This window comes from Crocuta crocuta, unplaced genomic scaffold, assembly GCF_008692635.1.
Source record: "Crocuta crocuta isolate KB4526 unplaced genomic scaffold, BGI_CrCroc_1.0 scaffold177, whole genome shotgun sequence".
Classification (NCBI taxonomy): domain Eukaryota; kingdom Metazoa; phylum Chordata; class Mammalia; order Carnivora; family Hyaenidae; genus Crocuta; species Crocuta crocuta.
Genome location: NW_027531880.1, coordinates 2943130 through 2961516, shown reverse-complemented (window position 1 = coordinate 2961516; position 18387 = coordinate 2943130). Strand labels below are relative to the sequence as shown.

General features: G+C 44.3%; 2 long non-coding RNA genes across 4 annotated transcripts in view; one reads left to right on the top strand and one right to left on the bottom strand.

Annotated features, from left to right (window-relative positions):
- Window positions 1-2490, bottom strand: part of LOC144239104 (uncharacterized) — a 6153-nt gene extending 3663 nt beyond the window's left edge. Inside the window, exon 1 of one of the 3 annotated variants that reach the window (XR_013337314.1) lies at window positions 2448-2490. This is a non-coding gene — a long non-coding RNA (uncharacterized LOC144239104). Of the gene's footprint in view, window positions 1-17; window positions 227-246; window positions 429-2447 lie in introns of those variants that run through there. The other 2 variants (XR_013337312.1, XR_013337313.1) reach the window with 2 other exon arrangements.
- A 1451-nt stretch (window positions 2491-3941) lies between these two features.
- On the top strand, window positions 3942-18143 carry LOC144239103 (uncharacterized). Its single transcript, XR_013337311.1, has 4 exons — window positions 3942-4030; window positions 4157-4389; window positions 10818-11036; window positions 17738-18143. It is a non-coding gene; the product is annotated as an uncharacterized LOC144239103 (long non-coding RNA).
- Window positions 18144-18387: the final 244 nt, after the last annotated feature.

The window sequence follows — 18387 nt, the reverse complement described above, 5'->3', positions numbered from 1 at the left end:
GCCCCAGTTTCAATTACTTTTCTCTTTTGCGTCACAAATCCTTTATGAGAGTTAGTTCGTATGGGGTTGATGGGCGTCAGAAACTTGACCTGGTAGCCAAATTCCCAGCACCTAACAGCCGCGGATTAATTGGTATCACAAAATTATAGGATGTGAGCACTCAAAGCAACCTTAGTCCGACCCCTTCATCACAGATGAAGAAACCAAACCCCCAAAGGGATTTGCAAGAACCAGAAGCAGGATTACCACAAGACTCCAGTCTTCTCGCTTTTGGCCTAGGTCGCTGTGCTCATTACATACGTCATGACCTTCCTGAGCTCTTCTGTTTCTCCTGGTGCTTCAGGTGGTTATTTTTCAAGTGGCTGCATGTTTCAGCAGCTCCTCGTCTCTGAATCCCACAGAGCGATATTTGACAGCACAGGCCTTTAGAATCTGTGGCACAGGGCTTAGACAAAGCTGTCTCCTTTCCCAGCACGGTCTGCTATACTGCAAAGCTCATTAACTCTGCCCCAGTGTCTGGTGAGCCTCCAGAAACTTCCTAGCAGTTAGCTGGTAGGAACTTTCCATTACTAACCTAGAGGCAAATTCAGATTCTCTTCATTTTATCTAACATCCCCATACAAAGCTAAAGATAACCCAGGATACTTTAGGGCTTTGAATAGTCAATCAATTCAAAAAGAGTTCTTTAGAACATAATTAGAAATGGCCAAAAGTCCATGGAACACAGTTTGCACCAGACAATATGCAACTTGGACTGAATCATCTAAACTCACAGGCAGCCTCAGAGCGACACTGATTAGAAATTACTCATGTACATCTGGTCTGCTGCGCTAACGGGGGCCAGAGAGTTCTTTCAGCTGGTCTTTCTCTCCCAGGCAAGAAGACGAGAGAGAAACACCATTTCGGAGCACCAGCTACGCACTTTACATATGCGATCTCATTGGATTTTGTCTTCTCAGTAACCCCGTGTGGTAGTGTCCTCATTTTACAAATAAAAGAAGTGACACATTAAAAGGTATAGTCATTTCTCAGCTGATGTAACCAGAAACAGAGACAGCCTTCAAGCCCAGCTCTGTCTTGCCTCCAAAGACTAAGCTTTTTCTGTTTCACTGGTGGCTTCCTCCCTCCCTCCCTTTTCTTCCGACTTTGGAAGCCATATTTTTTTTTCAACTGAAATGATACACACAAACCCAAATACATAAAGCATGTAAAAGCAGAGATGCGTTGTTTTATTTATAATTGACAAAAACTGGAAACACCCCAAATGACCATCAACAGGTGAATAAAGAAGCAAACTGTGGTACATCCATTCAAGGAATGTAACTCAGCGATAACAAGTAAATGAAGTACTGCTATGCACAGATCATTGGTTAATCTCAAAATAATTATGCTGAGTGAAAGAAGCCAGACGCAAAAGAGGCTATACTGTATGATTCCACTTACATGGAAATTTAGAAAAAGCAGAATGAATCTCCAAAGACAGAAACCCTATCGGTGGTTTCCTGGGGCGGGGCTAGAGTGCTTACTGCAAAGTGGCTGAGGGAATGTTGGTTCATTTTGGGGAAAATGGAATGGTTCTGTATGTTGATTGTGGTGGTAATGTACATATCTGTTAAAACTCATCAGACTTCACACTTAAAATGGTACAGTTTGTCATGTGTAAATTATACCCAGTAATGCTGATTTATCTTTCCTATTGTCTTTCTTTAAAAAAATTTTAATGTTTATTCATTTCTGAGAGAGAGAGAGAGAATGAGCAGGGGAGGAGCAGAGAGAGAGAGGGGAGACAAAGAATCTGAAACAGGCTCCAGGCTCTGAGCTGTCAGCATAGAGCCTGATGTGGGGCTTGAATTCACGAACTGTGAGATCATGACCTGAGCTGAAGTCAGATGCTTAAATGACTGAGCCACCCAGGCGCCCTATCATTTGTCTTTTTAAAAGCAGAATTGCTGGAGGGTCTGGGGGGCTCACTTGGTTAAGTGTCTGACTCTTGGTTTTGGCTCAGGTCATGATCTCATGGTTGGTGGGTTTGAGCCCTACGTTGGGATCTATCCTGAGAGTGCAGAACCTGCATTGGGATTCTCTCTCTTTCCTCTGCCCCTCCCCAACTCACACAGACTGTCTCTTTCAAAATAAATAAATAAACTTTAAAAAAAAATAAAAGCAGAATTGCTTTAATTGAGGAAGCGATACCTCAATCCTCCCCACCCCTCCACCCCCTTAGTGACCCTGTGACCTTCCAAAGGGGCCCTGGGAGTGCTCTCTGGAAATTTACACCTTCAGAAAGCTGTCTGACCACATTATGCTGCCTCGCACGATCATAAGTATTGCCAGGCAGTCCAGGCTTTGTAAATAGCGTAAGATCAGCTCATTTTTGAGAAAATCACTTCGGCATTCTTACTGAGGACTGGCTGCATAGTTCCAACTAAATTAGTCACAAGACTTACCTTTGGCAAAGGAAGGCTTCGAGTCCAGTTATATTCTCTGTGCTGTGAAAAGAATAATGCAGAATTCGGAGTTAATAGAGGAAACTGAGGAATGTTACAAGCATGAATGTGTGTATATGTGTGTGGTGTGTGTATGTGTGTGATAGAGATAAATTTGCTTCACACCACTTAGATGCAGAAAATATTGTTTTATTTTCCTAACTCAAATTACATCCGTCTCCCAGTCTCCACTGATCAGAATGATAGGATACACAGTGTGCACCACTTTTACTATCTCAAGGCCACGCAGGAGTCCTGGGGTGTTTATCAGTCCAGAGAATTTGAGGAAGTAGCTCTGCCCTTGACTCTACCCAGCCACGTGTCCAGTGCCCAGCCTCTAACTGTCCATTTCAAAGGTCGGTGGCTTTGATGCCCAGCTGGGGCAGGAGGCCTGTACGAGGCCCCCAAATGGACACATCTAGTATTCTGCCATCTTGAAATCAGGCCCCCATGGAATGCTGGGTGCAGGAGGGCTTGGTCACTGCTACCTCCAGTGACCTCAGTGCTCCTCTCTTCTCTCAGAGCGGAGGAGTCTCCCTTCCCCCATTTCCCACCCTTCCTCCTTCCCTCCCCACCCCCTCCCACCAGACTCTCTCCTCTGTTCCCTGGAAACTTCCTCCTCCATAAGAGCTGGTAAAGGAGGCTTTTGTGCTCTTCCTTAGTGAATCCACAGCAGGAAAAGAAAGCTGAGACAGGGATTCGTTTCTTTATTAGTAACTGTGTATGCGAGTTTGCAGTTATATTTAGGTAAAATAAGTTAAAAAAAAAAAACACCAAAATTCAATCAAGTACCTTTGAAGATCTAATTGGCTTTTTCAAGAGACTCATGGGTGGGGCAACACCCTGCCTAGCAAGTAGAAGGCAGCTCCTGAGGCTACTAAATGGAAGGTTTTTTATAGGAAGGAGGGTGGCGCAAGGAGGTCATAAGCAAAAGGAAAAAAAGGTTTTAGGCAAGCTCCCTCTCCCCTAGGGGAAACAACACTGGGAGCTATCACGCACCTCATCTCCTTTTGGGGGACGGAGAAGGCGTATGTGACAGATGACCTCAAAGATGCCAACCAGAAAATTCCTGACCGCGTTCCTGGAGGAGTTTAAAAGTGCAATTAGGTTGGCTAGGAAGCTCTGGTTTGGTGGCTTGATCTAAGTGATGCTGAGAGAGGGGACTTTAAGTGCCTCCATCTTGACCTCAGTCAGTTCTTCTTAACTGATTAAGTTCTTTCCAGCTTATCTCTTAAGTCAGGCAAAGGACCCTGCGGGCGAAGCATCCCGTGATGGGGACTAAACTACCCTTCAAGCAACAAGGACTGCTGGAGCCAGCAAGCCCCACGTGACTGACCCCGGGGCAAGGATCAACTCACGTGGCCTTCACTGCCCACCTGCATGTACCCACTGACATTTGTCCCACATTTTCTTTATATAAACCTGGAAGTATTTTCAGCACTTGGGAGACAATCTCTGAGACCCTAGTCCACTGTCTTTCTGGTGTTGGCCTCATAGAGATGCATTCCCTTCTGGCCTCACCACCAACCGTCTGTTTGCCTTTGGTGAGTGAGTGGCCGAACCTTCTGTTTGGGACCATCCCCCTCTCCCCTCTCCCCAAGCCAGGTGTTCCTGCACCGTTGGGCCCTGGTTATGATGCCATCCTGGGCCTGTGATTTTCTTTCTAACAGATCCACGAGGTAAAGAATCAGGTTGGTCTCATTCACAGCTGTATCCCCTGCACTCGGCCTGACACAGTATAGGTGACTGGATATTCCTGAATGAATGAGCGAATAGGGTTGAAAAAACAGAACCTACAGGCCAAGATGGAGTCACCGGCCCCCAGGACGGCACACCAAGACCTAACCGCACTTTCAGCTTCTCCAGGAGTGGAACTTTAAACCAATCAATTTGGAACTTTCTGGTCAGTATCGATGAGGTAATCTCACATGGGCTCTCTCCAGCCCCCAAAGGAAAATGAGGTCATCCACCTAAGACCCCCTCTTCCTTTCCCTTAGGGGAAGATACTTTGCCTGAAACGATCCTTTCTTTTATTTTGCTATTAACTCTTTGCCCCACCTTCTTTCCCATAAAAACCTTCTATTTTGTACAAGCCTCAAGAGCTCCCCTCCACTTGCTGCATGGGATGCTGCCTGATTCGTGAATCACTGGAAAAAGCCAAATAGATCTGCAAATGTACTTGGCTGAATTTTATTTTTTAACAATAGGAAATGGCCAGAAGGACACACACCGCACTAGAATGGTTTATGTTTGGGAAATGGAGTTCTACGGAGCGCTATCATTACCACTCATACATCTTGTACTGTTTGCATTGCGTAAAATCGTGTCCAGTGACTGTCACGTTTACGTAGTTTGTATTAGTAAGCTTTTCAGAGCAAGTAAGAAACAGGTGTAAGGCTTTATTTTGATGGTGTTCCGAGAGGGCAGCACTTTCGCAGCCATGGTTCGCATTCGATAGCATTACCCTGTGGAGTGAGAAAAATGTTGATGATTGTACTCGGCCAGATTCAGAAAGGTCATAACATCACTGGACATGTGACTCTTAGCTGAGTGGGTGACTGGTTTCTCAGAACATGACAATCTTTTCTGAATTTAATGAGACAACTTCTTTAAGCATTTTGTCAGGAACAAATGATATTCCCAGGAGATACAAAGTCTATCAATATGAACTATTCCAGACCAGGTTGAGAACAATTAATTGTTCTTTTACATTGTGAGTATTTAGAGGCCTGTGAGAGTCAGGAGGAGAAAGAAAAATAATAGGTGAACTAAAATCCACACAAATCCAGGGAGCCTCCCAGTAGGCTAAGGTGCTTAGTCATGAAGCATTTTATTTTGCTCAGGAGACTACTGTTGGGGAAGATCTTTGGTTTCTCTGAAACCCCCAGAGCAAAACACTGCTGGAGAACCAGGAACAGAGCTTCAGCTAATCAGATGTAGAAGGACACAGAGTGGTAGCTCTCCGCCCTCCACCCCCATACTCCACCCCCATACTCACTGGAATTACCGAGGAACCTTCTCAGTGTATCAGAACCCTAGCTCAGACCAGTAAAATCAGGATCTCTGGGTGAGTCCAACAGCCTATATATTTTTAACATCAGTGGTTTTCCAACTCCGGCATGTGCCAAATCATCTGTAGGGCCATTCAAACAGGGGGTTCCCTGGGTGGCTCAGTCAGTTAAGCATCCAACTTCGGCTCAGGTCATGGTCTCACGGTTCATGAGTTGGAGTCTCGCGTCGGGCTCTGTGCCGACAGCTTACGGACTGGAGCCTGCTTCGGATTGTGTGTCTCCTTCTCTCTCTCTGCCCTTCCTCCGCTCACACTCTTTCTCTCAAAAATAAATATGAAAAACAAAACAAACAAAACACGGTTTGCTGGGCCACTCCCAGGGTTTCTGATTCGTAGGTCCAGGGTGGACCCTGAGAATTGACAGTCTAATAACCTTTGCAGGTGATGCTGAATAGAAGATTCTAACAGTCACGCAAAGTCAAGAACTGGCATGGAGCGTCCTTCTCTACTTGGGTTCCCACAAAGTGTCATCTTGACACTTGTTAAAACAGTAGACCCTGACATAACTAAATCGAGACGGGTCAGGACATTATTTGCTTATACCACAAGGAATCCTTACTGAAGTTGAACATAGGATGTTTACTGAGAGACAGAGGCACAGACAGGGGAGGAGAGTGTGGTCTAGATGGAATTAGGGGAGGCGAGGGCAAGTGGGTGTGTTTGTGGGCCATAGGCCATATGGCCAGCCCAAAGGGAAACTTGAAGCTTCGGTAAATTCACCAAGTGAGCTGGGATTCTTTGATGTTCCCCATCATTTTGAGAGCGGTGATTATGGCAGAGCAAGCGGGGCCAGGACAAGGGGAGGTGGGCAAGGCTCCTGTCTTAGGCTCAACACTGAACAGAGTGCCAACAAAAAAAATAATTTATACAAATAATGATCTTTAAATTTTTAAGTAATTATGGACTCACAGGAAGTTCCAAACAATGGTATTCCCCCAAGGTTGACATATAACTATACTACAATCACAAAACCAGGAAAATGACACCAAAATGATGAGGTTTTGGGGTAATGATGGGATTCTGAGCCAAAGGCCAAGAAAGAATTCTTGAAAACATCTTTGGTGCAAAAATGTGATTTCATTTTTTTTAAAAATTTTTTAAACTTTTTTTTTTTTTTGAGAGAGAGACAGAGCACAGGTGGAGGGGGGGCAGAGATAGAGACAGACACAGAATCTGAAGCAGGCTCCAAACTCTGAGCTGTTGACACAGAGCCCGACACGGGGCTTGAACTCATGAACCATGAGATCATGACCTGAGCCGAAGTCAGATGCTCAACTGACTGAGCCACCCAGGTGTCCCAAAAATGGTGATTTTATTAAAGCACAGGGACAGGACTTGTGGGCAGAAAGAGCTGCACTGGGGTTGTGAAGAGCGATGCTTCTCCATTGCATAGTTGGGGGAGGTAAAATCAAGAGAAAGTTTCTTTTTTTTAAATGTTTACTTCTGAGAGAGAGACAGAGACAGAACACGAGCGGGAGAGGAGCAGAGAGAGAGGGAGACACAGAATCCAAAGCAGGCTCCAGGCTGAGCTGTCAGCACAGAGCCTGACGCGGGGCTCGAACTCACGAACCGCAAGATCATGACCTCAGTCAAAGTTGGAAGCTTTAACTGGCTGAGCCACCCAGGCGCCCCAAGAGAAAGTTTCTTAAAGGGATTTCCACATGCTAAAGAGGGTTTACAGATGACTAGAAGCCTAGCTATTGTCCAGCTAAAGTTTTTTCTTCTAACAAAGCATTATCATTAAGATAGAAAGGAGTTCCTGGAGATCAGGCTATTGATGAGGTATGTGTAAACTGATGGAGACTCTACCAGATTGAGTCTATCAGACTCTAATCATTTGTTTTCTGTCCTTTCCTCTGTTCTTGGGCAGCCAGGAGTGCCCGAGGGAGGTCACACATATTTCACCCTGGGAGGGGGACCAGTTTTGCTAGCTTGTGCTTGGCCCTCATCTTGCCTTATGGTCCCTCATCAAAAACATTACTGCTGACTAGACTACAGATGCCACTTTTAGCCTATATTCACGTGTGTGTGTTTGTATATAGCTGAATGCAATTTAAGATGAGTAGTATATTGATTTTTAATTTTTGAGAGAGTGTGTGTGTCTAAGCCAGGGAGGGAGAGGGGGAGAGAGAAGGAGAGAGAATCTCAAGCAAGCTCCACACTGTCGGTGCAGAGGCCACTGTGGGGCTTGAACTCACAGACTGCGGGATCATGACCAGCACCAAAACCAAGAGTCTGACGCTTAACCCACTGAGCCACCCAGGCGCCCCATTTTATTGCAATAATTCTCAAGCTCAAAATCAATGAAAAACATCCATGAATGGGCAAAATATCAAAATTTTCTATAAAGACAGGATCAGTAAAAGCTCTGCTAAGCACATTGAGCCTTGGGGCAAAAGGAAAAATTAGTAACATTTTGTTTATCATGGATTTTTTCCATTAATTTTTGTTTTTTTAACCAATTGCACTAAAAGATTTATCTCGCCCGCTGAGTTTTGGGGGCCCCCTGAGATTTTGTGTTCGAGGCGAGTGCCTCTCACTGCTGCCCAGCCCTTGGGAGCGGGGTGCACGATGCCCCGTGCGCCGCGCAGGGCTTGCTGAACACGGGAGAGGTGGAGACGAGCCTCCCTGCTGCTCTCCTCTACCTCCATCTGCTCTGCTTTGGGGGCTGAGCCGGGTGGCGCTGGCACTTTGATTCAGCACTAATTACGTGCTGCAGGGCACAGGGCTTGCTTCTTGAGGCCAGACGGATCTCAGCAGTCAGCTGCCCTGGCTCGTCCCTCTAACCTCCCGGCCTCCCCCAGGAGGGAGCACAGCCCTGCACCCAGCTAAGCCAACCCTATCCCCTCGCCTCTCCTCCGCCCTCCTCTTCCCTGCTGGTAACCGAAATCACAGACCCTCCCCTAAGAGCAGGCTCCCTGTCCTCGGTAGCATGGGGGTGGGAGTGCAGAGGGTGGTCTTCACTTTGAGCGAAGGCTGAAGCGTGTAACCAACGTGTTGGGCCGAGCATTCTCGTTTCTGAGAACCTACAGTGACCCGAGAGCTGTCTTTTATCTAAGTTGTCAGCAGAGAAGTCAGGGGTCTGCCCAATTTCCCCTCCTAGGCCAAGGGCAGTTACCCTCAGAGAATACATTTAAAAGGACAATTGGAAGAGAAAACCAAGGTTTTTTTGGAGCACATCCCATGTGCCAGCAGTTAACAAAAGGTTTCAATGTGATGGTGTTAAGAGCTAAATACTGAAGAATAAGTACATTAAAAAGTAGTTCTCAGGGCGCCTGGGTGGCTCAGTTGGTTAAGGGTCCATCTCTGGTTTTGGTTCAGGTCACCATCTTGAAGTTTCATGAGTTCGAGCCCTGAGCGGGGCCCTGCACTGACTGCCTGGGATTCTCTTTCTTCCTCTCTCTCTGCCCCTTCCCACTCATGCTGTCTCAAAATAAATTAATAAACTTAAAAAAAAAAACAGTTCTCAGTCATCATAAGGCACTTACGGAGTGTTTGGTGTGGGCAAAGCACTATCCTGGCACTACAAATATTTATATCCTGTAGTCTGTGACCCGCGGGGCTGGCACCCTAAAGAAGGAAGGCCAGCACCAACAGGAATAGCTCTGACACCGGCTTGACCCGGACAGCTGTCCGTCAGGGGTCACACCTGCTGCTGAGGAAAGCGCTGGAGGCAAGTTTGTGCTCTGACAGGGCGTAGAGTGCAGCCAGGGAAAGGGCTCATGCTTCTGTGCCTATTTATTGGGACACAATTGATTTTTAAATCCAAATGACACAGAACATGGGGAGGAATCACAAGGGGGAAGAATTGAAGCCCATGGAGTCACTGTCTTCCCACAAGAGTGGGAACCAACACTCATCCAGGAGAAGCCAATTCTCCAGTCATCTTGGCCTGACCCCACCCCGCCACTCTCTCCAGAGCCCCTCCTCTTCCGAAGGCGTCCCTCCTACGCTGACACCCCAGTCCAACACGAGAGGATGTGAGCAGGCCACCCCCAGAAGTGTCAGTGAATTAAAAAAGAATCTAAAAGCAATTAGAAAAGGTGCTATCTGAGAACCCCAGATGGTCTGTTGTGGAAATGGCTGACTGGAGATTTAGAGAAGGAACATCAATTGTATTGAACTCCGTAAGAAAAAGAGAAAGAGCTGGAGAGATGGGTCAGCCCAAAGTCCTCGAAAAGGAGGGTAAAGGGGCGCCTGGGTGGCTCAGTCAGTTAAGCGTCCGACTTCAGCTCAGGTCATGATCTCACAGTTTGTAGGTTCGAGCCCCGTGTCGGGCTCTGTGCTGACAGCTCAGATCCTGAAGCCTGTCTTCCGATTCTGTGTCTCCCTCTCTCTCTGACCCTCCCCTGCTCATGCTGTCTCTCTCTCTCCTTCAAATAAATAAATAAATAAATAAAATTAAAAAAAAAAACATTAAAAAGAAAAGGAGGGTAAAGCCCAGCTCTGTGCAGGGAGAAGGTGCCATAATCAGCCACCGTGAGGAACGTGGCGGCTTTGGCAGGTAGAACCACATGATGAAGCTCACCAGCTGGGCTTCTAGAACAGAAACCACAGGCCATTTACACCAGACAGATTCACCTTGCCCTGTGTATTAGTTTCCTGTGGCTGCCGTAATAAACGGCCACAGACTAGGTGGCTTAACAATGCACTGTCTCTCAGCTCTAGGGGCTGGAAGTCAGAAATCCTAGTGTTAGCAGGGCCATTCTTCTGCCAGGGGAGGCTCCTTCCTTTCTCTTCCGGCTTCCGGTGGTTCCGGGTATTCCCTGGCTTGTAGCTGCGTCCCTCCATCTGTCTCTGATTCTCTTCCGTCTCTCTGTGTGATCTCTCCTCTTCTTACCAAGACACAAACTGGAGGGGGCGCCTGGTGGCTCAGTAGGTTAAGCAGCCAAGTTAGGCTAAGGTCATGATCTCACAGTGTGTGGGTTCGAGCCCTGCGTCAGGTCCCAACAGCTTACAGCCTGGAGCCTGCTTCGGATTCTGTGTCTCCCTCTCTCTCTCTGCCCTTACCCTTCTTGTGTGTGCTCTCTCTCCCTCTCCCTCTCTCTTCCTCAAAAATAAACTTAAAAAAAAAAAAAACAGACACAAACTTTGGATTTAGGGCCTATTCTAAATCCAGTATGGCCTCATTTTAACTTAACTGATCACATCTGCAAAGACCCCTTTTCCCAACAAGGTCACGTCCTGAGGTTTGGGGTAGACAGGAATTTATTTACCCTGATTACACATTCACAGGACAACTTTCTGATTTTGTTTTCTAGAACTGACCACATTGGTCTACCAGATGGGAGTTATGTTTCCTGATACAAAAATTAAGTCCCATCCGGGCTTTATTCTCTAGATGCATTTTACCCCAGATTCTCTGGAGTTTCTCAGATGGAAACGTCTACCCACTGCATACATTTATTACCCTGGTGTCATTAACAAGAGCCTCCTGAAGACAAGTACAGTGTGTATCCTAGCACTGAGCTCAGCACCAGGTACGTAATAATTGCTCAACGACTTTGTGGAATAAATAAGTTACAATAGTTAAGATTTTGGGGGTGCCTGGGTGACTCAGTCGGTTAAGCGACTGACTTGATTTCAGCTCAGGTCATGATCTTGCAGTTCGTGGGTTCAAGCCCCGCACTGGGCTCTGTGCTCACAGCATGGAGTCTGCTTCGGATCCTCTGTCTCTCTCTGTCTGCATCTCCCCCATTCATGCTCTCTCTTTCAAAAAATAAATGTTAAAAAAAAATAATAGTTAACATTTTTTCTGAGCACTGTGTTCAAAGGTAACACACACAAATGGCCAGGTTTGACGATAACAGCAGCACTTTGACATAAGTATTCATTTCCAAATCATTCTGAAAATAGGGATGCTGAACTTACAGTGCTGAGGGTCTTTGCCAGCAGAGTTCAAGTCTCAAGTCCAGGAGTGACTAGGCTAGTATAGGACAACCGCTCTCAGCCTAAGCAATTCTGCTCACACAGACAGAATTCATTACTAAAACAGAGGGCTGAAGTCTGAGCCCTTGACCTTGGGGATCCCACAGACAGCATCAGTAGAGACCAAGCTCTGTTTAATCTCCCCAAAACTACTACACCACTTTCTGAGGCTGAGAAGGCTAGGAACATTCTTTGAATTTCCTTCCCCTCAACGTTTCTTTGTAGATTCTCTTCAATTTACCTTTTCTTTTTCCACAAGAAAAAAATCCTTTAATACCTCCTCAATCTTGCTCCATTGAACTACCCCTTTTCCCCCCATCTTGTTTCTCCCTCCTCCCCAGCCCACAAACATGCTCAAATCTTCCCACCCTAAAAAAAACTCTTTCCTTGATTCTGCTCCTCTCTCAAGATGCTATTGCATTTTCACTTTTCCTGACAAGAGAGGGTCTGTAGCTGCTATGAAAGCAGGAGGCAGCTGGGTCTGAGACATCATCTGTGTGGTGGGAGAAGGGACCCGGCAAAAGGAGCCCAGAGAGGGAACACCCAGAGGGAGAGAACATTCATTAACCTCCTTCTGGCTCCACCCATATTTGGCTTTGACCCTGACCTCTTTTTATATTCTTCCTCAGTGTATCAAGGGCATCCTAGAAGGTAACATTTGCCACCCACTCACTCCTTTGGAGTCTGGCCTCTGCCCACACCAATCTTTCACTGGTGTCATTAGTAGTCTCCTAACATCAGCACAGGCTTGTTGGAGCCATTATGCTGTACTGCTTCTCCAAGTAATTCGTGGTTTGGTAGGGAAGAGACACTGCATCGGCTGGGAGTTCACCTCATTGCAAGTCACAGAGTATTCAACTGAACAGTGTCTTCACTGTAGGAACATTTCATATTTTCTCAACAAGTCCAGAGGTAGACTGTTTAGGGTTTGCTTAGCAGTTCAGCAATGCCATCAAGGACCCCGGCACTTTCAAGCATCTTCAATATATTGATGTTTTGTTCTCATGCTTGTTTGCTACTAGTCACAAGATGGCTGCAGTTGCTCCAAGTATCATCCTCTCATACTGTATTCAAAACCAGGAAGCAGCAAGGAAGGAAGTTAGCAGAAAAAGAATGTTCCTTTCACCAGGAAGAAAGACATCTTCATTCGCCAGAACTAAGACATGGCTACTGGTCTCAGCTTTACTTTCTGCTCTGGCCTCTAAACATGACCATTTCTCTGACTCCTTCAGACAAACTCAAAAGGTCTTCTGTATCCACTACATCTCTTGTGTACCTTGATTACAGAACTTAATGCTTTCTTATCTTTGTTGAAGTGCCCTTCTTCCTCTATAAACCTCACCTTCCTTCCCCAATACCTCATACATATTTATCCCATATATTTTTCAATGAAGGAGTGAATGAAGGAAGGAGGGAGGGAGGGAGGGAGGAAGGGAAGGAGGAAGGGAAGGAGGAAGGGAGGGAGGGAGGAAAGAAGGAAGGGAGGGAGGGAGGAAGGAAGGAAGGAAGGAAGGAAGGAAGGAAGGAAGGAAGGAAGGAAGGAAGGAAAACTCTACTCAAGTCCTGGTCTTTTCCTCTTCTGTCCATACTTCTTCTGCTGGTGATGTCAGCCACAGCGTCAGCCCTGATGTGTCTACCAGGCAGAGGTCCTGCATTTTCAACTCCTGCTGGGCCTGGGAATCTCGAATCCAACACACATAAGACGGAACTTGGCATTTTCCACCAAAAATAAATGTTCTGAAATGGGGATAATATTTTTGGAAATACGTCAGTTGCTCTTCTCTATTACAATCCTGTGTGTGGTTTCAGAGCATCCGTTTGCCTCCGGGAAGGTTAGGATCGTTGTAGCAGGAATGTAAAGAGGAGGATAATATTCAATTCTCCCTATCTAGAGCAGACTCGCAAAAGCAATTGTTTATTATGGAAAATTCCAAACATCTGCAAAAGTAAACAGACGAGTATAGTGAATTCTTTGTGTACCTCTCACCCAGCTTCAAGTTATCAACCCGTGATTAATCATGTTTCCACTATACCCCACCCACAGTCCCCCCCAAAATTATTAAATATCCAACCAGTATTCAAATTGTCCTGATTGCCCTTAATTGTTTTACAGTTTGACTCATGAGCCAATTAAAATCCACGCATCGCAATTGGTTCAAAGTCTCCTATTTAAAAAAATGTTTTGGTTCCCTCTCCTCACATTTTTCCCCTTGTGGTTTATTTGGTAAAGAAACCTAAAGTCTCCGGTTTTGCTGGTCATACCTCGAAGGGGTGTTTTAACATGCTCCTGAGTCCTCTGAATGCCTCCGCATTTGTGGTTAAATCTAGGGCTTGTTCAGATTCAGACTGGACCTTCTGGCAAAGAGGCATCCTCTGTTAGTGTTGGCGGCAGGTGTTGCTGATCATCGCCGAGAGCAATTAATTAGGTGCTGCAAAAAATTATGCCATTCTTTTACTCCTTCACTGATCAGCTAGATCATTTCTTTAAAGAAAAATGTCCCCTCACCAATCATTTGCTTATGATGAGGTACAACTTGATTAGGAAAGGCTGTATAAATGAACTCTCCCTCTGGCTCCTTTTAGCAGGAAATTATATATTTGCCACAATCTGGGTGCAAGGTGTACCTACTTTTCATGGAATGATCATTGTTCCCAGATCTTTTCAGTGGATAGAATTAGGAAATAGATTCCACAAAGAGACGCCTGGGTGCCTCTGTCAGTTAAGCAACTGACTTTGGCTTGGGTTATGATCTCAAGGTTTTGTGAGTTGAAGCCCCACATCAGGGTTCGTGATGACGGCACAGAACCTGCTTGGGATTCTCTCTTTTCCCCTCTCTTTCTGCCCCTCCTCCACTCTCACTCTCTCAAAATACATAAACTTAAAAAAAATAGATTCTAAACAGATACAATACACAATGAATTCATATTTATACATTCATATTAAATTCAGGAGCACATTGAGGTGCCTGGGTGGCTTATTTGGTTAAGTGTCTGACTCCAGCTCAGGTCATGATCTCATAGTTCATGAGTTTGAGCCCCACATCGGCTCTGCACTAACAGCATGGAGACTGCTTGGGATTCTATGTCTTCCCCTTTCTCTGCCCCTCCTCCACTCGCTCTCTCTCAAAATAAATAAGTAAACTTAAAAAATTAAATTAAAAATTCAGGAGCACATTGTTTTTTACTTAACATTGTTTTGCAATCTTACATCTGTATCTCTCTCCTTTTTTCCCCCACAATGATACCACTATAATTACTGGTTTGCTTCATCTTATAATCCACATACAACAATCTCAAAATAATACCACCACCACCATCATCAACAATATGATTACTCAAAACAGGTTTTGTTTGTGTTTTTTGTGGGTTTGGTTGGGGGCGTACTTCTTTCTGTCTTTAGGATCTATCTGACTATGGATACACAATCAAATTACTCTGAAACAAAGCCCCTGGACATACCTGATTTCTGTGCATTATGCTGCCAACTCAATACACTTTTAGATCCATTTGTTTGGTAGCTTTCAATTTTTAGGGATTTTTTTTCTTTGTAAATTTAACTTTTAAATAATTGTATAAAATTTTTAATTGGTTTCAAAATCAAATCCACCAAACAACGTACAGTCCAGGAAGTCTAGCCTTCTACCTATTTTCTCAACCCTATTCTCTTTTTATCCCCCTATCGGTAACATTTCTCCCCCTTTTCTATGGTTTATAGTTCCATTTTTAAGAATAAAAGTTTATATATATCTATAGAAAAATATGTGTATGCATGTATATATATTCATATTTCTCCCCTTTATCGCCTAAATGGTATATTAACATTTCTTCACTTATACTTTCCACTGATCAATAGAATCCAAATATAACAATGCAGTACTAGTATATGGAAATCTTTACCGTTCCTTTCACTTTCTCTTAAATACCTCTCCATTTTGAAAATACCTCTCAATTTTGATAGGACACTTGGTTTGTTGCCAGTCTTTTGTTAATTGGTGCTGCAAGAGTAGCTTCCCTTGCGTATGTATCTTTTCCTATTTTTGCTTCACTGTCTTTAGAATAGACACCGAAAAGTGGGAAATCCAGGTCAGTGAATAAATGCATATGTAACTATGCTAGATATTGCCAAATTTCCCTCCATAGGAATTATGCCATTTTGCATTCCCACCAGCAGCCAGCGTATAAGAATTCCCATTTCCCCACAGCTTGGCCAAGAGGATATGTTGTCAGAGGAGAAATTGGGTGGCTCAGTCGGTTAAGTGTTGGACTTTGGCTCAGGTCATGATCTTACGGTTGGTGAGTTTGAGCCCTGCGTCAGGCTCTGTGTCTCCCTTTCTCTGCCCCTTCCCTCTGTGTCTGTCTCTCAAAAATGAATAAATGTTAAAAAAAATTTTTTAATAAAAAAAGAATATGTTGTCAGATATTTTGGCTTTTGTCAACCTGCTGAGTGAGAGATATGGTATCTCAATGAGTTTTAATTGTAGGCAAGGTTGAGAACACTGTTAAAGGCCATTGGATTTCATTTTCTGTAACTTGTCTATTCATTTCTCTAGTCCATGTTTCTATAGATTTGTGGTCCTTTTCTTCTTTAATTTAGAAACTATTTCTATATTAGGAAAAACATCCTTTGTCTATAATTCTTCCCTAGGCTATTATACTTTGCTTATGGTATTTTTTGCCATGCAAACTTTTTTTATGTAGTCAGATTTATTCATCTCTTCTCATTGCTTCTGGATTTAAAATCTTGGGGAAGTTTTCTCATTGCACACATTACACAAGAATTCGCCCATATTTTCTTGTAGCAGTGGTAGAGCTCTATTTTTCACATTGAAGTCTCTGATCGACTGGAATTTACATGTACCATGTGAAGAATGGGTCTTACTTTATCTTTTTTCCACATGGCTATCCTTATCCTAAAACCACCTAATAAAATGCCTGTGAGATGCCTCCTTTATTCATGCACCTACGAGGCTGTTTTCTTTTTTTTTTTTTTAATGTTTTATTTATTTNCCCGTTACCCTGCCATGCATTTTATAAAGCCTGATTTAACATATTTCAATAGAGCTTTGTAATTATCTGCGGGCAGGTCTTGCTCGTTTTTGTGAGATTTTTTTTTTTTAATGTTTTATTTATTTCTAGGAGAGAGAGAGAGAGACAGCGTGAGCAGGGGAGGGTCAGAGAGAGAGCGAGTCACAGACTGAAACAGACTCCAGGCTCCGAGCTGGCAGTCAGCACAGAGCCCGACGCAGGGCTCGAACCCACGAACCGCGAGATCATGACCTAAGTGAAAGTCGGACGCTTAACCAACTAAGCCACCCAGGCGCCCCTATGAGGCTGTTTTCTTAGCAGACTCCTTCTCCTTTCCTCCCAGACTCTTGGGGTTCAGAGTCCTTTGGCTTCAGCCCTTTTTTGTTTTAGAGATTCAGGAAGTATGGAACTCCCTACCTCCGCCATCTTGCTGTCGCCTCCTTCATTATACACGAAGTTACCATATGCAATTGGATCTTTTGCTAGATTTTCTAGTCTGTTCCTTGGTCTGTGTGTCTATTTATTTGCCAATACCACACTGTTTTATTTATGGAGATTTTATAGCATTTTCCTGTTTTCCCCACTCCCATTGTTCTTTTTCAGAGGCTTCCTGATTATCCTTGCATTTTCTGTTCTTTTAAATAAACAAACCATTCTTTCTATAATTTATATGATTATACACTTTATAATCAACTTTACCTCCATGAGATCATCATGACCCCTGACAATCCAGCCAATTCCATTATCCTGTATCTTAGATGCCTCTTGGAGAAAAGGCAGCTAGGGGGCAGAAGGCGGAAACTGAGCATTTGTTCAAGAAATCAAATCATCCACAAGGGACGGACATGCTACTCTTTGGCAAGCTTAAAGCTCAGGCGTACTTTCCTCTTACGCAGAAGGTGATGTCTCAAGTGAAAATTCAGATTGTTTATGGAGAAATAACGAAGATATATTTTGTTGGCATATCAGCACAGTGTGTGTGATATGTGCTCAGGAGGGTGATGCTGCTCTCTTCTCTCTCTTGATTTTCTTATTTTTCTCTACCTTTTTTAATTTTAGAGAGGAGGGAAGGGCAGGGAAAGAGAATCTTAAACAGGCTTCATGCTCAGCGAGGACTCGACACAAGTCTCAATTCCATGACCCTGGGATCATGCCCTGAGCTGAAATCAAGAGTTGGATCATCAACTGACTGAGCCACTGAGGTGTCCCTTCTTATTTCTCTTACCAGCATACCCATTCTCATCTGGATGGATTCCTCAGCGTGATCTGCGTGCCTCCCGTCCCACTGGCCACCAAGGCCTGTAGTTTCTGCCTTTACAGAGTTTCCATGTTTCCTGAGATCAGCAGGACCTCAAGGCTCTTCACCATGTTGTCCCACTGGCTCCCAGCTGTAATTTTCAAAAGAGACACATTCTTTCCAGGGCCAGCTCTATGTATTCTTCTAACCAACTTTAACGAACAAAGTACACCAAACTCCTATCATGTTCACTATGCAGCATAAATGTTGATATTGTTCCTTGTATGATTTTAAAACAAGTCTCCAGACTGGAGCCAGTCACAATTAAAAATCCATTTTCTGTGGGCTGTGGATAGATCTGCCTTTAATAAATATCTGTACACATATTCAGATTAAAAACTAGCATGTTTTATCAAGGAACATTTTTAGAATCTAAACATACTATCAGATTCAACTCTTAGATGTATAGCAAGAGTAATAAGCAAACTGATCCACCAAAAGACATGTACAAGAATGTTCACAGCAGCTTTTGCCAGAAGAACTCCTAAGTGCAAACAACCTAAATGTCCATCCGCAAGAGAACGCACAAATAAATTGGGAAGGTTTTCCTTCAGTAGAATGCTACACAGCAATAAAGAGAT